Genomic DNA, 14,617 nt, shown 5'->3' on the forward strand with positions numbered 1-14,617 from the left:
ATTACACATCAAGTCAGTGGAGGAAAACAGACCTTGAAATGGGTTTGCACTTGCACAACCCGCTGCTGCTATGTGATGCCACAGAAATATTTTAAAAGGAGAGATGGCTTAACAAGCTGCTGAAAAAATGTTGAACACAGTATAGAGGTCTGCAGAACAGAAAACAACATTGATTTCTTACATATTTCATCAACAGGCCGACAAGCTGAATGCTGAACAGGTCCCATATTATGTATTTTTAACTTAATCTCATTCAGCTGCCAGATGTCCAACTAGACTCTATTCCAAATATTTTGACCTAAAGTGATCTGTGGTCCTAAATATTAGCTTTTCAAAATCGCTCATCTGAGCTACTCACAAAACGCTTCGTTTCAGGCCTCCGGCTGCAGTATGTTAATGAGCTCCGCTGGTCCACGCCTCCTTCACCTGGGCCACGCCCCTCTGAAGGAGAGCGTTAGGCTAACGGGACACTGACCGGCGTTACGTTTGTTAGCATTATGGCGTTTGGAGGACCCATTGTGTCGGCGTACATTTATGACCCTGAGTCGGACCCAGAAGCGGGGGCTCCTAAAGAAACATCGACTGTGCGGCTGCAGCAGGACGTTTCTGAATGGTTAGTACGTGTGAACGGAGCTTAGTTGGTTCTGTGTTGTGTTGTTGTGTAACCTACGTCATCACAGGACGTTAGCATCGTCCGGTAGCTACTTTAGTTTCTACTCCCGCCTCTCATCACACAGTAATAATGTCACATCTGTCTTATGTATTTTGTATATGTACAGATGTGTTGACTGCTATAAAGTTGCTGTACTTCTATAAGTGACCGTAAAGTCTGATGGTGGTTCTGATAGTTATTACCATGTGGCTAATGCTAGCTTCTGCTCACAGCTAAGTCACTTTATTTTTCTATCACATTGGTTTAACCCGTTACTAAGCTGCTAAATATTTGAGGCAGTCCTCTGTGACAAGACACACGGAGCTGACACCTGCTACCATCACACCAGGTTAATGGTGAAATGATGTAACCATATTGCAGTGATGCCTTTATCTGCTCTATTTTGAGGTGTCTTCACCTGTTGTACAGGTGTCACTGTGGACACTGTGAATGTATGCCAACAGAAGCAGAAAACATCTGCTGTTAAGAGACACAAGTAGTAAGCTCACAGCTAAACCACAAAGTTATGCCTCTACAGTATTTGGCTACTTTTACAATTGTAAATTCAAATGACCTTTACCATGTTTTTCACTGTAGGTTAGGAGCCGTCTGCAGGTTGATGAAGTTCCGTGCATGACTCAACGTCCTGGGTTCCAGCCTGTGTGCCTAAACGTGTACACCCTACAAACGGCCGGTCACGTACTGAGGGCTGAGTATGGCCCTTAACGTCTGAGACGAATACATCGGTAAGTCGTTCTTTGAAAAATGTTGGAATAAAAACTAGTTATGTCTTATTTGCTTCGTTAGGCATTCATTCATTAATGCAGTAACATGACATATATAGGTACAACAAAGTCTAATATATTGTATTTGCGACACCTTGATTTTTATCTTATTAATAGACATGTTGAACATTTTTTGGTATTCACAATCCATTTCTGTTGACATATACAAGCATTGAGATAGATAGATAGATACTTAAATAATCCCGGAGGAAATTGCACATATCCACTGCTCAGCCAAACACCAGGAAAAACAAAAAGAAAACAGAACATACCACAAGACATACACTACACTAACAGACACATGTAGCATTAACTGTACATATACTATAAAAAATTTTAAATTAAAATATAAACAGCATTAAATTAAATTAAAAATCCATTTAACCGCGTGCTGACCTCGCCACCTCCCCCTCGCTCCTCCTGAGAGAGTCATTGTACCCCCTGATGGCACGGGGCACGAAGGAGGACCTCAGCCTCTCTGTGGAGGTGCTGTGTGACAGCAGTCTGCCGCTGAAGGTGCTCCTCTGCTGGGAGAAGGTGGTGTGCATGGGGTGGCTAGTGTTGTTCATGATGGCCCTGAATTTAGACATGGTCCTGCTCCCCAAAACTGTCTCCACAGAGTCCAGGCTCAGCCCGACCACTGAGCCCGCACTGCGGATGAGTCTGTTAAGACGGTCCATATCTCTTCCTGGCCCCACCACCCCAACACACAATGGTGTATGACAGCACACTGGAGACTACGGACTGATAGAACATGAGAAGGAGCTTAGGACAGATGTTGAAGGAGGCCAGCCTCCTCAGGAAGTACATCCTGCTCTGCCCCTTCTTGTACACACTGAGTGGAGTGACCAGTCCAGTCTGCTGTCTAGCTGCAGTCCCAGGAACTTATAGTTTTCTACCACCTCCACCTCACTGCCCTCAATGACTGACTGACTTTATTTATTTATTTATCCCAAACTGGGAAATTTAGGTGTCACAGTAGCAGAGCAGAATTATTATAGAAAATATACAGAAAATCTGCATTGAGGAAAAATAAGACAGTTAAAGATAATAATAATAATATTAACAGAAAAAAATATTAACAATATTAACACTAATAATAGTAATAATAATAATAATACTAACAACAGTACCCAAGCATGGTAGGCCTTTAGTCATAGATAAATAAGTGTGGCACTCAGTGGCCATACACAGGACCTAGTCAAGCCATACCAAAACATCAGACTGGTGGTAGGACTCTGTCTGTTGTACAGCGCGATGGCTTGTGGCAAGAATGACTTCCTGTACCTTTCTGTTCGACAGCGGAGCTGTAGTAGTCTCTTGGAGAACGAGCTCCGCTGTCTGTCCAGTGTGTGGTGGAGAGGGTGAGCGGGGTTATCCATTATGGATAATAGTTTGTTCAGAGTCCTCCTCTCCACCACTGCCTCCACAGTGTCCAGACTACAGCCAATCACAGAGCCAGCTTTCTTTATTAGCTTATTAAGTCTGTTGGTATCGCTGGCTCTGATGCTGCTCCCCCAGCAGACCACGGCAAAGAAAAGTACGCTGGCCATAACAGACTGGTAGAAGATCTCCAACATCTTGCTGCATACGTTGAAAGATCTCAGCTTCCTCAAGAAATAGTCTGCTCATCTCCTTCTTGTAGACAGCGTCAACATTAGAATTCCAGTCCAGTCTGTTAGAGATCTTTACACCCAGGTACTTATAGTCCACCACCTCCTCTACAGCCTCTCCTAGGATCTAGATTGGTTTATTTACATAAAACAGTACATCCAATAACAATAATGAGAACACAGGGCCATCCTATCAGGAAATCAACAACAGTTGTAATACTGAGGATTGAAAACATTGTGAAATAAATAATTTTATGTCCTTTTTCTGTAGACGGTGCAGACATCTGGCCTATCGCACCTTTGTTGGCTGGTGCTGGGGCTACTTAGGGTACAGAATCCGGGTCGTCATTCCATACTGTGTGGTCCTTCGCATACGCCGAGAGTTTGCTGAAGACAAAGGCCACTACGCTGGATTTAGACTGAGTCTTGGTTGAACCTGCTCATGTAGCTGGCAATGACTTCCTCCTTGTCCGGACGCTCATACTGAGCAGACCGATTCTCGGGGGGAGGAATGGCCATCATCTCATTTGTTTATGGCGTGGGGTCCTCCAAGACTTTGTCACATATGAGGTCCAACATGTCAACCACAAAACCTGTTCAATAAAACACAAAGATATATCTTTACTGTTATTGATATTGTTTGATTCATTTCTTTGTTTAGAAAAATTGTGTTCAAAATACATCCTGGTACTTGCTACTAATTTATTTATTTGTATGGTTACTTTTCACTGTGTTTTGTTGTGAGCAATTACCAACAGAATTTCAAAACATGTTTGTTTGAAATATTAAAATATTGCAACACTAACAGAATGTTGGCTCTGTCTTGTGAGGTTTGACTCTGCATTGTCCCTTCAAAAGCCTTCGGAAATTGGATCTTGTAGAGGGATACACCAAACGTGACGAAATAAGGAGCCAAAACAAAATCATATGACATACATGAATTTGTCTCAAAATTTTTTATACTAAAGTCTTCACTTACTGTCTTGCTGGAAAATTCAAATACACAACACTATTATTTTTTACTGAACTACTATCAACACATGTGCATTCATTAACACCTATAGACAACAATATTTAGAAAATTGGTGTATTTAACCAATTTTATTAAAACATTGTATGGAATATGACTTGACCTTTACTTCAACAGTGGGAATGAAAAGTCCTGAAGGACAGCTGTGTACCAACAGTATGAGTGTCCACTGGGTCAGTTTGGAAATGGCGCGTCCCTTGAAGCTGTAGGCTGAAAGGATGCACAAAGAAGAGGGACACTAATTTCAGGACACCAATGTTCTGATTTTGGATAAGGAGGACAGACCTGTGTGCGACGAACAAACAATCGCCTAACACGTGCGCGCGCACACAATATGAAACAAAGCACAACTCCCTACGTAGCCTAGTATAAGCTGACTTTATTTATGCTGACAGATAATAGGAAAGAAAATATGAGACCAACTTACGTGCGTTTTAGCTTTATACTGTAGGTCCGGCACACACACGTGTGGGAGCGTGCGCGCACACACGCAACACGCAAACTCGAAACAAAGGAGACCTCCCTACATAGCCTAGCATAGCATGACTTCAAACGCGAAACAAAGGAGTACCACCTAATTAGCCAAATAGCAATTGATCACCCATGCTAACAGACAACTGCAAAAAAGATAAATGTGGTGAAACTTACCTTAACCAGGGTGCAGTTCCTTGGTCCCATATGGTTGGGAGTGATCCTTGAATGAGGATCAGTCTCAGGCAAAGCCCCGTCTGTACTGACCCTCATTGCTAAAACAGGCTGGACTGAAGTGGTTCGCACACAAACAAAAGTGCAGGCGATGTAGCTGCACATTGCCATTAAAAATGAAATGCAACCACGCCATCTTCTGTTCTTCATTGGATGGGATGAAAAATAAACACTGGTGTTGATTTATACAATCAACAACTGCGCAACTACCCTGTCTCCTCCGCCATTTCAACAGACTGCTGCCTCACGTCCGACACAAAGAACTCCGTCTTGGGAATGGCCACGCCCTTGGGCATGTCAACCAATCCATATCGTCCACACCCTTGAGCATGTCAACCAATCTATATCGTCCAATACTCTGTCCAATAGCACAGAGTGCAAAGTGTGACGTCAAGAATACCTATTCTAGCGCTTTGTGGTCGAATCGAGTCGTTCAGAGCCATGACTTCCTGAAACTCCAAATATCTGTTGATGCAGGAAGTGTTTGTTTACCAGATTCTAGGAGTTGGTCGGGTTAGGGAGAATTCGATATTCAATTCAAAATTGGATAATTTCTTAGAATTTTTTATTTTTAAAACAGCTGTCCTTGAAATAAAGTTTAATACCGCATTACATTCATCTGACAACTTTTAACTCACTAACGTTAAGGATCTTTCCACAACTTCAATATCATTAGATGACAAATCAGCAGTTTTGTTTTCATACCAGGTAACGGTTGCATGGTAAAGCTGGTACTGTAATGTTTTACTTGCCAAAGAGTATAATTGTACTATCAATGTAACGGGTTACCAAAAACAGCTGATGTACTCATACGATTCAAGGTGTTCAACACTCAAACCTTCCTACATGCATGCACACCAATATCCACTTAGGTCGACCATGAAGCTCAATAGAAAAGGCCATGATACCGAGAGGAGAAAACGATTTCCATTGAAAGAGAGCGAAAGGAGTCAGGAACCAGTGTTTAGGAAGCAACCAACCAAAAGACTATTATTCAGTCACGCTTTCAATGCTCCTTGACTATCCATCCTTTAACAGGCATTGACGTCCAAATGGGACACACATTGACTTCAGACAGACTGTCTCTGAGAAGTGTGGCCTCAGAGGGGGACAAGTATCGACTTCAAAGGACACATGCTTTGACACACATTAGATTCAAATGGGATAGATTCAAGACAGCATTAGCTTCGAATGAGTCATTCTTCATAGTTTACGGACTTCAAACGGGGAGGACGTGAACAAAAAATGCTCTCAATTGTTGATAAGCGATCCGGGTCATCATGGGTAGGGTGGGATGCTCGCCGCGGCTGAAAGGGATCATGACAAAGTCAAATCTAAACCACATTTCCACCAAATTGATCCAAATTGTAGTTTGACAGGTTTGGTTGGAAATCTACTCATGGGATCATCCATCAGATAATATTACCGGTGCTTCCTGTCCGTCAAGTTCATGTTCAACAGACCTTTTGAATGGGAATTGCGCAGGGTCTGCAACATTGTGGAAAGAAAGAATCTAGGCATTGCAGACGAGGCTTAGGATGAAAACGCATTGCATTAAAGTTCGCTACAACACTAGCCTTTCTAGCTATTAATATTTTTGTTTGTGTTAATTTAAGTCCGTTTAGTCTATAAATCACTGTACAGATCGGCAAAACGACCGCAAATCTTTCATAAACTGGTCAATCACATGAAAACAAACACACACAGACACACACACACACACACACACACACACACACACACACACACACACACACACACACACACACACACATACACACACATACAGGAAAGGAGAATATCTTTGAAATACACACAGGTGCACTTAACAAGGAGAACAGCCCTACGCTCACGCTGATGGGATCAATAAATACATTGACAAACAACAGAGGAGTGGTAATGGCACTCACTTTCATTCCCATGACTGTATATAATGCATATCCATCCTTAGACCTGGTATACACAATACAAAGTGTATTCATTGATCGATAAGGGTCAGTGCACCTTCATCTAGCTTCCTCATCTTTCCTCCAGACATCTTGGTGCTTTTCTTTCTCTTGCACGCCTCATATTTTCCTTTAATCACATTCACCGGCGTCTCTCCCCAAGACAGAGGGGTTCCTCTTTGCTGTCACCTGACTGTAAGGTTTGGTAGAGAGGCAGATATGAAGTGACACTCCCAGTGAAGAAGCTGGCTTGAAACTGGATCCAGAGCTTCTTGGGGTGTAAAAGAAACTGCTTTGAAAATGAAAGCCTGCACATGTACTTGGATCACTGCTTGTATTGTAGACGCCTGCATTTGACCTCAATACCTCAGACACAACTCTTTCAACATAGTGGATGACTATTGTAACCTTCATCCTTCATCCTATCAAGCCAATTGGCGTTCCCAAACTGAGCCCAGATTCATTAGATTCAGATAATTTTCATCAAGGACGTCAGCTGCAAACCAGCAGCATCCGTACTCAAATGATGGGATGTACGTTTTTCTTCGCACTGCTCAGAACTGATGCCCTAATAACAAACACTTATAACATCTAATGTAGTAAAAAAAATGTTTATTTACTAGTCTGTCACTGAAATGCAGGTGTTTCATGTAAAACCAGAAATAGTGAAAGGAAAACACTAAAGAACTATTTATAACTTCTTCTTTTTTAAATCCTGATGTCTCTGTCAGTTCACGGCTGAGCAAGCAGTATGTTAACCCCTGTGTAGCCTTAGGTAGCCCCAAATGCAATGACAATTCACTGACTCTGAGTCTTTATGGGACAATGTGTGTGTGTGTGTGTGTGTGTGTGTGTGTGTGTGTGTGTGTGTGTGTGTGTGGTGTGTGTGTGTGTGCGTGCGTGCGTGCGTGCGTGCGTGCTTGCGTGTGTGCATGTGTGTGTTTGTTTGTTTGTAAGGCCATGCCTGAGGGACCACAATATCACCGATGGGATTTAAAAAGACTGCCAGCACAGCAGACAGAAAGAAAGAAAGAAAGACGGCTCCGTCCATCTTACTTACATGTCGTTGATGTGCAGATGCGAACATGTGAGTGAGCTTAAATGAAACTCAAGTGAGAAGCTGTTTTCAGGTGATTAGCCTGACATCCAATCGTAGCTCTTTATTTCCCCAGGTAATTAAATATATTGGACCGTTCTCAAGCCCTTGAGTTGTACACACGCACACACACTATAGTCAAACACGCACACACAGCAGAGAACCAGTAGTATGCTGAAAAACAAGATTGTGGCAGGTCTAAGAAGTGGAGAAAATCATTTGACGAGATAAATAAAAGTTACACGCATTTTATAGGGGATTCTTAAGGTTACCAACTCGCAAGGTAACTCTTCTGCAAAAAAAAAAAAGTAAGTCCTTGAATTCTAAAGCCCGTCACTTTACCAAGGAAATCCAGCATTTTAATCCCTGATCGGCTAAATCCAGTCGTCTGGAACAAATAGCATGGAAAGGCTGACAAGACGACGAGGAAAATGTCAAAAAATCCATAGAATTTGATATGCTTGGAGTAAGCCTTGATGGAAACTGCCGATTACCACTACACATCTAAAATACAGCAAATGTTGTAACAGTGTGAGTGGCACTTGGATTAAAAGAGATAAGTGTAAGGAGTCCTTCTTATTCTTACAACTTAGAATGAAAAGATGGAGGGTATTTAGAGGCCTGGTAAAGTCCAAAATGTATAATTCTCCTCCTTGAGTCTTACCTGATTTCTGAGGCTGAAATTTATCTCACAGAGACTTGAGGGTGGTGTTGGGGATGTAGGGGCTGTGGGGAGGGGGTGAGGAGGGAGATAATATTAGGAATGGCTGAGCTGGGGGTTTTATCATAAGGTCAGGTTTTACATTTCATATCCACACACAAGAATTATGCAAACAGAATTGGTCAGAGCCTTTAAGAGTTAAACACATACATTTCTTCTGTTTGTTGGATCTATATATGTATATATAAACAAAACCACATATGTGTATTCACATAAGAACACACAAACACACACACACACACACACACACACACACACACACACACACACACACATACACATACACACACACACATACACAGGCTGATAGTGACAGCACCTGCCTGCCACCCACAATAAGTGACCCGGGTTAAATATGTAATGGCTGCTTGTCCCACAGTCAGGATTAATGGGCTGTGGAGAAATGAGATAAAGGCACATCATTACCACACACAGACAAAAATATATTTGCTCTATTAGTGTGTGTGTGTGTGTGTGTGTGTGTGTGTGTGTGTGTGTGTGTGTGTGTGTGTGTGTGTGTGTGTGTGTGTGTGTGTGTGTGTGTGAGTGAGTGAGTATATCCAAATGAGAGCCCCTATGTACATGCATATATATGCAATATATCTATGGTTGTACATCAGGACATTAGTATTACCCTGAATCTGAAATTTTGAAAGAAAAAATCTTCAAATATGTAAAAACATGTTGGAAAAAGAGCAGATGTTAAAGTATCCACTCATCACCGGATTTTGTTCATTAACATTTATTAACTCATCAATCCACCCCTTTATGCACCGATATGTTGATTCATTTATTGATCGACTCATCAGACCATAGTGTGACTTTGCTGCTTTGTTTTTCTCTATCTGCATGAGCCTATCTTGATTTCACAGCTAGTTTCCTGCACGAGCATGAGTTTATGAATATTGTTTGTTTATAAATTAGTTAATGATGGTTTTGTTATTTTCTTCATTAGGATGCATTTTGGACTTATTTTAGAGAAGTCAGTATTAACATCATGGCCAAAAAGAACAGAATAAGTGAAAGTATTCCCAAATATTATTATAATAAAATCAATCTTACTTTCATGATGCAGAAATTGCCCTTCTTGCTGCTTTGATTGTCGCTGCAGCCTTTCTTTTTTTCAGGCAGGAAACTTCAGACTGTCCAGAAATCAGCTCCTGTTTTCATGTCCTCATACTGTCTCTTTGTTTCTGTTAGTAACTGATCTTATTGATCACCTTTAAGGCTCTACATGGCCTGGCTCCTGATAACATGTTTGACCCTTTAATCCCATATGGACCTCAGTGCAGGTTGAGATAATCAGATAGTGGTTTTTCCCTGGTAACCAAATCTACATTAAAGTATAAGGAGATTGAGTTTTAACAGTCAGTCATCTGTCAACAGTTGTATGCTAGCTAGCATGAGCTAATGCTAGAATGTTCAAGGAGGCTTGGAAGAACTGTCAGATGCATCAGGATGATTTAATCATTGGGTATTGTGAGCTAGAAAGTGAAAGAAAGCATTGCTGCAATGTTCCACAGAGTCCTTCTAAGACAAAGAGTCAAAGATCATGAGGCATATCTGGTGTCCACGAGGAAATATGGAAGTGTTGGACTAGTTGCGTAAATGCTTCATTGCCCTGGATTAAATTTCCAGACTGGCTTTCTCCTCCAATCCTCTCTTTCTCCACCTATTCTCCCAGTCTCTTTCCTAGTCTGTCATTCACATTTTTTCACTCTCTACCACCAAAGCAGAGGGTTGCCCACCTGGAGTCTTGGATTTGCTTAAGGTGTGTGCCAAATGAAATGCAGTTTTTCATCACTAATACCACCCATGACAAAAGGTTGGTCAAGTATTGCTTTAGAACATGAGGACTTTGGATTACATTTCTTTGAAATACATACAATATAATATTATATAGTATACTATATACTAATATAGCTACAAGAGGACACAAGCCAGTGTCTTATTGTGCCGGTCCCAAGCTCGGATAAATACAGAGGGTTACGTCAGGAAGGGCATCCGGCGTAAAATTTTTGCCAAATCAAAGATGCAATTCAAACCTATGACTTCCATACCAGATCGGTCGAGGCCCGGGTTAACGACCGCCATCGGCGCTGTTGACCTACGGGGCGCCGGTGGAAATTGGACTACTGTTGGCCGAAGGAGAGGAGGAAAGTGTGTTCGCACGAAGAGAGAGAAGAGGAGCGGCAAGAGTATAGGACTAACAGTAGGGACGTTGAATGTTGGAACTATGACAGGAAAAGGTAGAGAGTTGGTTGACATGATGCAGAGGAGGAAGGTAGACATACTTTGTTTCCAGGAGACCAGGTGGAAAGGTAGCAAGGCTAGAAGTTTAGGAGCAGGGTTCAAGTTGTTCTATCATGGTGTAGATGGGAAGAGAAATGGAGTAGGAGTTATCTTGAGGGAGGAGTTTGTTAGGAATGTCCTGGAGGTAAAAAGAGTGTCAGATAGAGTGATGAGTCTGAAGCTAGAAATAGAAGGTGTGATGTTCAATGTTGTTAGTGGGTATGCTCCACAGGTAGGATGTAAGCTGGAGGAGAAGGAGAAATTCTGGCTGGACTTTGATGAAGTGATGCAGAGCATACCTAGAAATGAGAGAGTTGTCATTGGTGCAGACTTCAATGGACATGTTGGTGCAGGAAACAGAGGTGATGAGGAGGTGATGGGCAGGTTTGGTATCCAGGAGAGGAACGCAGAAGGACAGATGGTAGTTGACTTTGCAAAAAGGATGGAAATGGCTGTAGTGAATACTTTCTTCCAGAAGAGGGAGGAACATAGGGTGACCTATACGAGTGGTGGTAGGAGCTCACAGGTAGACTACATCTTGTGTAGACGGTGTAACCTGAAAGAGATCAGTGACTGCAAAGTAGTGGTAGGTGAGAGTGTAGCCAAACAGCATAGGATGGTGGTGTGTAGGATGACTCTGGAGGTGAGGAAGATGAAGAGGGCAAAGGCAGAGTAGAAGACGAAATGGTGGAAGCTAAACGAGGAAGAGTGTTGCATGACTTTTAGGGAGGAGTTAAGACAGGTTCTGAGTGGTCAGGAGGTGCTTCCAGATGGCTGGACAACTACAGCTAATGTGATCAGGGAGACAGGTAGGAGAGTACTTGGTGTGTCATCTGGAAGGAAAGTAGATAAGGAGACTTGGTGGGGGAATGAGGAGGTACATGAGTGTATACAGAGAAAGAGGTTAGCTAAGAAGAAGTGGGACACTGAGAGGACTGAGGAGAGTAGACAGGAGTACAGGGAGATGCAGCGTAAGGTGAAGGTAGAGGTAGCAAAGGCCAAACAAGAAGCTTGTGATGACTTGTATGATAGGTTGGACAGTAAGGAGGGAGAGACTGATCTATACAGGTTGGCAAGACAGAGAGACAGAGACGGGAAGGACGTGCAGCAGGTTAGGGTGATTAAGGATAGGGACGGAAGTCTATTGACAGGTGCCAGTAGTGTGATGGGAAGATGGAAAGAGTACTTTTTAAGAGTTGTTGAACATGGAAAATGAGAGAGAACAAAGACTAGAAGAGGTGACTGTTGTGGACCAGGATGTAGCAAAGATTAATCAGGATGAAGTGAGGAGGGCACTGAAGAGGATGAAGAGTGGAAGGGCAGTCGGTCTTGATGATATACTTGAGAGGTTTGGAAGTGTCTAGGAGAGGTGGCAGTAGAGTTTCTGACTGGGTTGTTCAACAGGATCTTAGATAGTGAGAAGATGCCTGAGGAATGGAGGAGAAGTGTGCTGGTGCCCATTTTTAAGAACAAGGGAGATGTGCAGAGTTGTGGCAACTACAGAGGAATAAAGCTGATGAGCCATACAATGAAGTTATGGGAAAGAGTAGTGGAAGCTAGACTAAGGGCAGAAGTGAACATTTATGAGCAGCAGTATGGTTTCATGCAAAAAAGAAAGTACTAGAGATGCGGTATTTGCTTTGAGGATGTTGATAGAGAAGTACAGAGAAGGCCAAAATGAGCTGCATTGTGTTTTTGTAGATCTGGAGAAAGCTTATGACAGGGTGCCCAGAGAGGAACTGTGGTATTGTATGAGGAAGTCTGGAGGGGCAGAGAAGTATGTTAGAGCAGTGCAGAAAATATATGAGGACTGTAAGACAGTGGTGAGGTATGCTGTAGGTGTGACAGAGTTTAAGGTGGAGGTGGGACTGCATCAGGGATCAGCTCTGAGCCACTTCTTGTTCGATATGGTGATGGACAGGCTGACAGACGAGGTTAGACAGGAATTTCCATGGACTATGATGTTTGCAGATGACATTGTGATCTGTAGTGAGAGCAGGGAACAGGTGGAGGAGAAGCTAGAGAGGTGGAGGTTTGTCCTGGAAAGGAGAGGAATGAAGGCTAGCCGAAGTAAGACAGAGTACATGTGTGTGAATGAGAAGGACCCAAGTGGAAGAGTGAGGTTACAGGGAGAAGAGATCAAGAAGGGGGAGGATTTTAAGTACTTAGGGTCAACAGTCCAGAGCAATGGAGAGTCTGGAAAAGAGGTCAAGAAGCGAGTACGGAAGCGAGGATGGAACGGGTGGAGGAAAGTGTCAGGTGTGATGTGTGATAGAAGAGTTTCAGCTAAAATGAAAGGAAAGGTGTGCAAAACTGTGGTGAGACCAGAGATGTTGTTTGGTCTAGAGACAGTGTCACTGAGGAAAAGACAGGAGACAGAGCTGGAGGTAGCAGAGATGAAGATGCTGAGGTTCTCTCTGGGAGTGACCAGGAAGGATAGGATCAGGAATGAGTGCATCAGAGGGACAGCACATGTTAGAGGTTTTGGAGACAAAGTCAGAGAGGCAAGACTGAGATGGTTTGGACATGTCCAGAGGAGAGATAGTGAATATATTGGTAGAAGGATGCTGAGTTTTCAACTGCCATGCAGGAGGCCTAGAGGAAGACCAAAGAGGAGGTTTATGGATGTAATGAGGGAGGACATGAAGGTAGTTGGTGTGAGAGAAGAGGATGCAAAGGAGAGGTTTAGATGGAGGCAATTGATGCGCTGTGGCGACCCCTGAAGGGAAAAGCTGAAAGGAAAAGAAAAGAAGAAGAAGATATTATAATATATACTATTGTGAAAAGAACATAGATACAACTCAGTAAAGTCTTGACTTCTTTGTTGCCAGGACAACCATTGGATTTGTATCCCTTTTTCTAACAGAACGTGGTGATGCAAGCAATTGATCCATTGCCAACATTGTAACTACTTAAAGTTCACAGACATCCTCACAGCTATTGATTTCTGGATAAAATTGTCTTGTTTTTATCTCTATATTAACAATAAATACCATTCAGAGAGTGTTTTTTCTTTTTTTACTAAGAAGTTTTAAGAGACCTTCAGACCAATAGAATCTCTCTTCCCTGGAACCCCTGGAGAATAACTATAGAAATTTTCCCTAAGAACAAAAAAGTACAACTTCAGTGCTATCATTGTGTCAGAAAAGGCATCACAATGACTCTGCAGCAGGAAGTCCAGGCTTTCCACAAAAACCTTTGAAAAACAAAGATTTGGAGAGATGTTTGCAGAAGGAGGACAGACATTTGCTATCAAAACAATTTGCAACAGCAAATCCTGGTTGTCCACAATCAGCTAAAAACAGCTTTAAATGACAAATAGGAACACCTGGAAGCAGAGCAGAACGTCCTGCTGCCGCAAAGAGCTGTCTTTATTTTAAATATATTCTAAGCTTTACAAAAAGTCTGCTTTTTAAAATGAATGATTCACTCAAGGGAGAAAAATGACCACCTAAAATAAAACTTTGAAAAGAACTTGTGAAGTGTGATAAGTCCTTTTCAGAGAAAAGGAGTCATGTGACCAAAGCAGTGAACAAAAACCTGAGCCAGAAAACCTGTGCTATGACAGTCAAGGTTCAGAAGCTCTGCAGCACAGAGACAAAGAAAGTTTTATCCATCTCTTGTGATTCCCCAACACTGGCAGACATCAAGAGATATCATGATGCCCTTTGTGGAGAATTCAAGAAGCAAACCCGAACGAGGTAAAAAGTTCTGGAGGGAAAAAGAGCAGAGCATAAAAATATCAGAAGTATTTTTGTGGTGTCCAATAAAATGTAT

At 42.3% G+C, this 14,617-nt stretch overlaps 1 long non-coding RNA gene across 1 annotated transcript; it reads left to right on the forward strand.

Moving 5' to 3' along the window:
- Positions 1 to 296: 296 nt before the first annotated feature.
- On the forward strand, positions 297 to 3,772 carry LOC137597247 (uncharacterized). The gene is made up of 3 exons (XR_011035644.1): positions 297 to 613; positions 1,250 to 1,398; positions 3,322 to 3,772. It is a non-coding gene; the product is annotated as an uncharacterized lncRNA (long non-coding RNA).
- Positions 3,773 to 14,617: the final 10,845 nt, after the last annotated feature.

The sequence above is a fragment of the Antennarius striatus genome, chromosome 6 (assembly GCF_040054535.1).
Source record: "Antennarius striatus isolate MH-2024 chromosome 6, ASM4005453v1, whole genome shotgun sequence".
Lineage (NCBI taxonomy): Eukaryota > Metazoa > Chordata > Actinopteri > Lophiiformes > Antennariidae > Antennarius > Antennarius striatus.